This window comes from Propithecus coquereli, unplaced genomic scaffold (genome assembly GCF_000956105.1).
Source record: "Propithecus coquereli isolate 6110/MARCELLA unplaced genomic scaffold, Pcoq_1.0 Scaffold655, whole genome shotgun sequence".
Taxonomy (NCBI): domain Eukaryota; kingdom Metazoa; phylum Chordata; class Mammalia; order Primates; family Indriidae; genus Propithecus; species Propithecus coquereli.
The window spans coordinates 629,751-637,664 of record NW_012152563.1 but is presented as its reverse complement, the minus strand read 5'-3'; positions in this window follow the sequence as shown (position 1 = coordinate 637,664).

Sequence of the window (7,914 nt, the reverse complement as noted above, 5' to 3'; positions counted from 1 at the left end):
CAAGTCCCGCAGGCGAGGGAGGGAGCAGCGGGCAAGGCAGCTGGAGAGGTGGGGGAGCCAAAAGGAAGGCCTTGAATGCCAAGCAAAAGAGCGTGGCCTGTCTTGCAGGGGAGCCGTGAACTGTTTTAAGAGATTCGGGACAATCGCATTTGCGTTTTTAAATAGATACTTCACGTGCCGCAGCGTGGAGGACGGATAGAGGGCACGAGACGGTGCCTGGAGGAGGCCGGGAGGTCGGTGACGGGCGGACAGGGCAGGGACCCGCCCCTGACGACGGCAGGGAGCCAGGCAGGCCGAGCTGCGCTGCAGCCACAGTCCAATGTGAGCATTTGCGTTCTGAGTTTAGGCGTCGTCCCTGCGGTCTGCCGGGGAAGACAAACTGCTTCCGTCAGAAAGCCTCTTACTGGTGGTCGAGTTCCGCAGGTGTCGCAGGTAAAAGGCAGGTGTGTTTTGAACCCCGAGGCTGATGGCGGGGAGGGCAGGAACAGCAGGAGCAGCTTCCCAGGGGTGCGTAGTGTTCCTACCACAGCCGTCGGCTTCCCGCGACCTCAGAGCGGCATTTTTTTGCCCTATTTTATACTTGAAAACACTGGAGTTCAAACATATGGAGTGGACAACGCACTGGAAGCTCAAGTTCAAGGCTCCTGACGGGGACTCTGTCCCGGGGACTCCTACGCAGCCTATTGTACAGAACACCCGAGAATAGGCCGTCCTGCGGTGCAAGCGACTTTCTGAGAATCGCAGCACTTCCAGCTGCGTGAGGCGCGGTCCCCTGGGTGGGTGTGATAAATGGCACAGGGGCCTCCCAAAGATGTCCCTTCTGGGAAACCGCGGACCCAGGTGTCCCCGAATGCCCAGGCCACAGCTGCCTGCCCGGCTGGCTGCACTCAAACTGCGCACCGCGGCACCCGGAAGGGACAGGTGGTTCTCAGTCCTCCTTCGTGCGCCCGCCTGTCCTCACGCTTATGCGCGCTGCTCCTTCTTTTTCACACTGGTCACGTTTCACGGCTGCCAGGTCGCTCCTCACAGCCCGGTTTGCGCTGCCGCCGCCGGCCCCGCCTCCCCCGCGTGCAGGCGTCCCTGCCCAAGTGTCTGCTTAGTGCCGCAGAGGGTGGCAAACTCCCGCTCTTTCACTCAGGTCTGCTTCAAAGGTTGGCATCTTTGGGGTCAGCAGTCAAATCTGAGACTTCCCCCATCTTCCCTCCACTCTCCACCTCCCCGAGGAGACCCGATTCCCAGGGCCGAGGTCACCTGGCACCGGGCAGCTTCTCTCGCCCGGGCTGTCGCCGCGGCGCCGAGGCTCGCCGTGGCTGGAGTCGGACGCTGGGTGCTGCTGCCGACAGCTGGTGCCGTGGCCCTCGTCTGTGGTGAGAGGGAGCCGTGCTCCGTGGGTCATCCTTGTGACCTCACGCCTCCTACAGCCCCAGAACTGTCAGCATTTCTGCATGTCCGTGGGGACCCGGAGACCCAACTGCCTCCTCGGCACAGTCCCAGCCATTGCCGCCCTCCTGCTCGGCGCTGAGCTGCTTTGCTGCCCCTCAGGAGAGGAGGCCCAGCCCCTCTGGTCTGGGACACCCACACGTCTGGGGACTGTCTCTGTCTCCACACCGGGGCTGTTCTGGGAGACGCCAAGACGTCCACACGCGTACGCACTCCAGCCTGCCATCCGGAACCTCTCTGGTCAAACCCCCACTTCCTTTTTGGGTGGGAAGCCCACCGCGAGGTCACCAAGAAGTCTTCCTTACTCAGTGGGAAGAACACGCTCCACTCAGTCCTCCAAGCTTGGTTTTTTCTTCTTGAAGTTCAGATTCTAGAATGCCTGGAAAGTTCTTTTAACTTTCATTTTAATTAATTCATTTTATTTTTAAAATTTTTTTTGGTAGAGGCAGGTTCTCACTATGTTGCTCAGGCTGGTCTTAAACTCCTGGGCTCAAGCGATCCTCCCGCCTCAGCCTCCCGCTCAGCTGGGGCTGCAGGCGCCACCATGCCCGGCTAATTTTTCTATTTTTTGCAGAGATGGGGTCTCGCTCTTGCTCGGGCTGTGCTTTTCCTTCTGTTGAGTAATTTTTCTATAATAAATGACCAGGTCCGGATGGAAGGGTCAGTGGCTACATAGACAGGTCTGAGTGGCTCGTGACCTAGCACTAAATGAAGGTCAGAACTTGCAATGGTCCTTTCCAGGCCCCATGGGACAAACGAACGCTACATGGCTGAGGTCAACACTGACCACTCAGTGGGGGAAGGGCGGCACTCGCGGGTCTTACTTTTCATTCTCAAGCCCAGCTTGAGCGAGCACCCAAATCGGGATCTTTGTAGATCTCTGTGGCAATCTACACACATCTTTGAACATCTGCCGTACAGCAGGACGTGGCCGTCAGGGCCTGCCTGGCCCTGGGCCCCAGCTCTCTCTGCCCACCGCTCAGCGTCTCGGCTCCCACCTGCAGGCCCTGCCCAGCTTCTGCCACCGCCAGGTCAACGTGCTGCTCATTCCACCCATTTGCCTCGTCTCTGAAACCCCGGCCTCCCCTTGTGCTCTCGGGCTGGCAGGGTCCCATCTGTCTCCTGGTGTCGGGGTCCTCATCTGCGAACCGCCGGGGCTTAGTCCACGCACAGACGGCACCTGGCTCCTGCCTCTGCCTCGCCCCTGCTCTCGCCCTTGTCGGTCCCCCGGTGACCCCAAGCTCCAAACGAAGGGCGCTCGCAGGCTGTGTCATTTGACACTGTTGCTGCTGCTTCCGTGATACGCGTCTGTTAAAAAATTATGGTTCCCTTCTGGCTTTCTCGAGTGTAGAAAGCGAGTTCCCATTAACACGATCAGAGCGTACAAAGGACAGAAAGAGGGAGTTGGAAAAGCATTTTGTGATTTGTGAATAAACTGCATTTATACTGTACTGACACTTCATTTACAAAATTTGTTTTTATTCTGAGATAATTATAGATTCACGGGAGGTTGCAAAGAAACGTACAGGGACGTTCCATGCACCCCCCTTCCCCGCGCTCCGTCACCTGCTGGTAACATCTTACGCAGCTATAGGACAATACTGACGCCGGGGAACCGACACTGGTGCAATCCACAGGGCTTATTCGCATTTCACACGCACTGTGTGTGTGCGCACGCGTGTGCATTGCTCTATGCAACGTTGTCACGGCTAGCAGCGTAACCACCACATGAAGCCACTCAACTACCAACACCACAAGACTCCTCCTGTGACCCCTTTTCCAGCCACACCCGTCTCTCCCCTCCGAGCCCCCGGCAACCACTAATCCAGTCTCCATCTCTATAATTACAAATGCCACGAATTTTATTTACATTAATGGAACCAAGCAGTATGTTACCCTTTTGCGATGGGATTTTTTCACTCAGTATAATTTCCTCGAGGTCCACCCAATTTCCTGCGTGAATCGATAGTGAGTTCCTTTCTACTGCTGAGTTGTGTGTGTTCCACGGCACGGACACACTGCGGATTTTTTTTTTAATCCATGAAGAACAGTTTTGGCCGTCACGGATACAAATGCTATGAACATTTGTGTCCAATTTCTTGCATGAAAAATAAATTTTTATTTCTCTCGGATGAATGCCCAAGGGTGCAATCGCTGAGCTGTGTGGTAAATTCACTTTTCTAGTCTTGAAAGGAACTGCCAGCTACTGTCAGAGTGGCTGAATGTTTTACGTCCCCCTGCCGGCCGAGGGCTCTGGCTTCTCCGCGTCCTGCGAGCGTTTGGTGTTCTCACTGATTTGCGGTTCAGCTATTCTGATACGTGCATAGTGACATTTCACGTGGTTTCAATTTTGCTAATTCTCTAATGGCAAAAGGCCGCATCTTGTTAATAAGAAAGGCTTATTAGCTTAAAGTCTGAAATAATGCAGGTCAAAAACGATCGTTGTAACAACAATGCCTAAAGTACTGTGAGTGATCTTTCTTTCTGACACACCTCTTCCTGTCTTTTGTCTCCCACCCAGAGGTTGCCAGGGCTTTGGGAGGACAGGGATTGGCTGCAAAGGGGCCACCAAGGAGAAGTTTTAGGGTGACGGAACTCTTCTGTATGGTGCTATGGTGATGGGAATAGGACTCAAAATCCGTGGAACTATATACAACAAAGAGTGACTTTTTATATGAAAATTAAGCTGACCAGAATGTTGGGGAATCCAGGATGAAATGTAGACAAATAAATCTAACTGTATTACAATTGTATAACATAACCTCAATGAAGGTGACGGAAAAAGAGACGACGTAAATACTTTTTGAAAAATTGTTTTATGTAGATACTTAAAGGCTAAAGTGGAGAGAACCTGGATACAAATATTGTAGCTACTTGGTAAATGTGTGTCTCGTGAGCATATGGTACAGCAGTTCTGAAACTGGTTTGCGTATATACGAGGGCTGAACAAATACAGATGATGAGAAGATACGTGTATTTCACGCGTGCACACGTATTTCCTAGCTCTATCCTGGAGGGCCTGGACGCAGCGATACCCCACTCGCAACAAGCACACCTAGTGCTGGATCTTGGTTTTAAACACCGTTCTCCCGTGAAAGGTCCTTGCAGAAACGGCTAAACCTGGCGCCTGAGCAGGGAAAATACAAGGTGAGACCAGAACACCTTGCAGTGCTAGAAAGTAACACAGCTCTGGGGGGGGGGAGGGGCAAGCCAACGGACACGGGGGCCAACCTGGACAAACACCCGATGGTCAAAGTTTAAATGCTTCGAGCAACAAAATAACACAGCACTAAATTATACCTCCAAGTATTTTTAAAAATACATGAGCCCACACTGATATGAATAGTTAAATGAACAAATGGGGAGAAGGAACCAACCTTCCTTGCAGAAGAATTCCAAGTGACGTAAAAGGATCAGGGAAACAGAAAATTGCCATCAGAACACACAGAAATACATGCTCCAGACAAAACCCACTGATTAAGGACTAAATTAGCGAGTGTAACTTTTAGGGATACAAAGATATTTTCATGGATTCAAAGTGTAGACTTTAAAGTCATTATTAATTACAGCAGTGGTTTAAGCGCGTGTCCACAAACCCTTTGACGCTCCTCCTCCCAGGAGGTGCAGCTCACCGCCCCGCTCCCGGGCATGAGCTGGACCCAGTGACTTGCTTCACGGGAATAAGGCATGAAAAGGGAAAAATTATAATGTTACGGTGGTGATACCTGGCGGAAGACACCTTAATTCAGCGGTAAAGGTGAACGTCACCAGTCTGCTCCAGCGCGGGTGGGCGTTATCCAGTCTGCCGAGGGCCCGGACGGAACCGAAAGGTTGAGGTTGAATTCCCCTCCGCCTGATACGCCACAGCCTTGATCTCCTGTCCTCTGAGCTCCCGGCTCTCGGGCCTCCCCTGCAGACCCGGCCCGGACTCTGCCAGTTTCTGCCCCCCAGGCCTTCCGACTACACGACCAGCACGGATCCTGGGCTCCTCAGCCTCCGTAACCGCGTGAGCCAATACCGAAAACCAGATCTCTTTCCAGACATCTTTGTACATATCTGTGTCTGTCCCTCTACCTTCTATTGCTTCTGTTTCTCTGAAGCACCCTAGTACACACACGTACCTAACAACAAGCCCCAAAACACGTGAAGTAAAAACTGGCAGAAATGCCGGGGGAACTGAGCAGCGTGGCAGTGACAGTTACTCTAGCGCCTCACTTCCAAGAGTTGATCAACAACCAGACGGAAGATCAGCAAAGACATAGAAGACTTAATAAATAAATATAAACCAACTAGACTTCATGGACATCTACAGAACACTCCGCCCAGCAACAGCAGAATATTTGGGTCTGTCCAGGAACTATCCGGCCATGTAATACGAAAAATAGAGACATGTATTGAAGAAGATACAAGAAACAGTGTACCTAAAACAGTGACGCCTCAGTCCCCTTCAACGCAGGCGCCTCGAGACCTCACGCGGTTCTCCCAGCGCCTCCTCCGCTGTTCACAACACTCCGCGAAATCCCGGGCTGGAATCGCCGTCAGCTGCCTCCACGCATTGTCCTGCATCTCGTCGACGGTCTGAAATCTCTTCCCCTTCAAAGGTGACTTTAGTTTTTGGAAAAGCCAGAAGTCGCAGGGCTCCAGGCCTGGGCTGCAGGAGGCTGAGTCTCCTGCGTGATTTGATGTTTCGCAAAAACTCAGCGCGAGAGCGAAGCAGGGCGGCAGGCTGGCGCGACGGAGCTGCTGAGCACCAGCTGCCCACAGCTGCAGCCGTTTTCCTCACGTTGCACCTCTCGGCCGAGGACGAACACCGAGGTGTCCTCCTTATTAACCGTTCGGCCTGGGGGGGGGCGTCCTCGTGATGGCAACACCTTCCCAATCAAATAACACAGTTAACCTGGTCTTGATCTTGCTGCACTTTGCCGCGCCTTCTTCGGGTGGGGGAACCAGGTGACTCCCATCGGGACGACTGGGCTTCCGGATCACAGCTGTAGACCCACGACCGCCTTACGACCGTGTCGAGGAACTCTGGCTCGCTGTCAGCGGTTGGAAGGGAGTCGTGAGCAAACGCAGCCGGCGTTCTTCTGCTCTGGTGGCAGAAGCCACAGAACACGCTTTGCCACGACACGCTTCGTGCCCAGATCCTGCGTCGTAATCTCAGACACAGCAGTTTCTGGAATCCCCAGACCAGCTTCCAGTTCTCGCACATCGGTCGCTGATCTTTGCTGCTTGCGGCTCGCACACGGTCAGTGTTCTCAGGTGCTCTGCCCGTGGCAGGCCTTCCGGAACGCGGGTCACCTTCAACAGATTCTCGGCCATCTTGGAAGCGTTTCTGCCGCGCTTTTATTTGTGCTGCGCTCACTGCGTCGTCCCCGAAACCTTCTGCATCATCCGAACAGTTTCTGCAGACGATCGTTCAAGTTTAAAGCAAAATCTGATGCAAAGTTGTTGCTCTGCTCGCTCAGTCAGGTCAAATGTGACGGCCACACATGAACTCACCCAGCAGCGTCTAGCGCCCCCCTGACCAGTCCGGTGACAGCGTCACTGTTGACGCACGCGCGTCCCAGTCCACTCTACTGCCTGCCAGGTTACGTCCGTGTGACGCAAACCGTTCTCGTTATAGTAATGGTGGCTGGATACTGTCTGGACAGACCTCACGCACGCTTTTCAACAGTAAATGGAACATACACCATAGGTTAATCCGTGAAATGCATCTCAATAAATATAAAATGACAGAGATAATACAACATATGTTCTCTGACCACAATGGAATGAAATTAGAATCCAATAACATAAGGAAAATTGGAAATTTACAAGTGTGTAGTAAACAACGTACCTCTAAATAACCAATGGGTCGAGAAAGAAATTATAAGGGAAATTAGAAAATACCTTGAGATAAATGAAAACAACACAAGTTTTGGTAAAAACGTGTGGGGTGCAGTGAAAGCTGTGCTTGGAGGGAAATTTTAGCTGTAAACGCTCATGTTAAAAGAAGAAGAGAAAGGTCTCAAATCGGTAACCTAAACTTTCACCTTAAGACATTAGAAAGAGAGCAAACTCAAAAAAAGCAGAAAGAAGGAAATGACAAAGGTCATAGCAGAAGTAAATGGGATAAAGAAGAGAAAATCCACAGAGAAAACTGGCAAAGCCGAAAGGTGCTGAAGGCTCCACAGAATGACCCGTCACTAGACCGACCAGGAACGGAAGGGAAGACTCTCATTTCTGAAGTCAAGACTGAAAGCGGGGACCTTACGGAGAGCCCTAGGCACCCCTGGCTCTTTGCGCTTTGGCCAAGTGGGGGCCAGTGGCCTGAGGACAGTCCTTGAACGAAGCCACTTGGATTCCGGAGCCGAGAGTGGAAGCCCACGGCGTGGCCGTGCGCGGAAAACGCTGGCCCGGCCTGCGGGCCACACCCGCGTCTCCCCAGCGGGAGAGCAGCGTCACGGCCACCCCTGCTCTGCCAGCCCTCCCGGG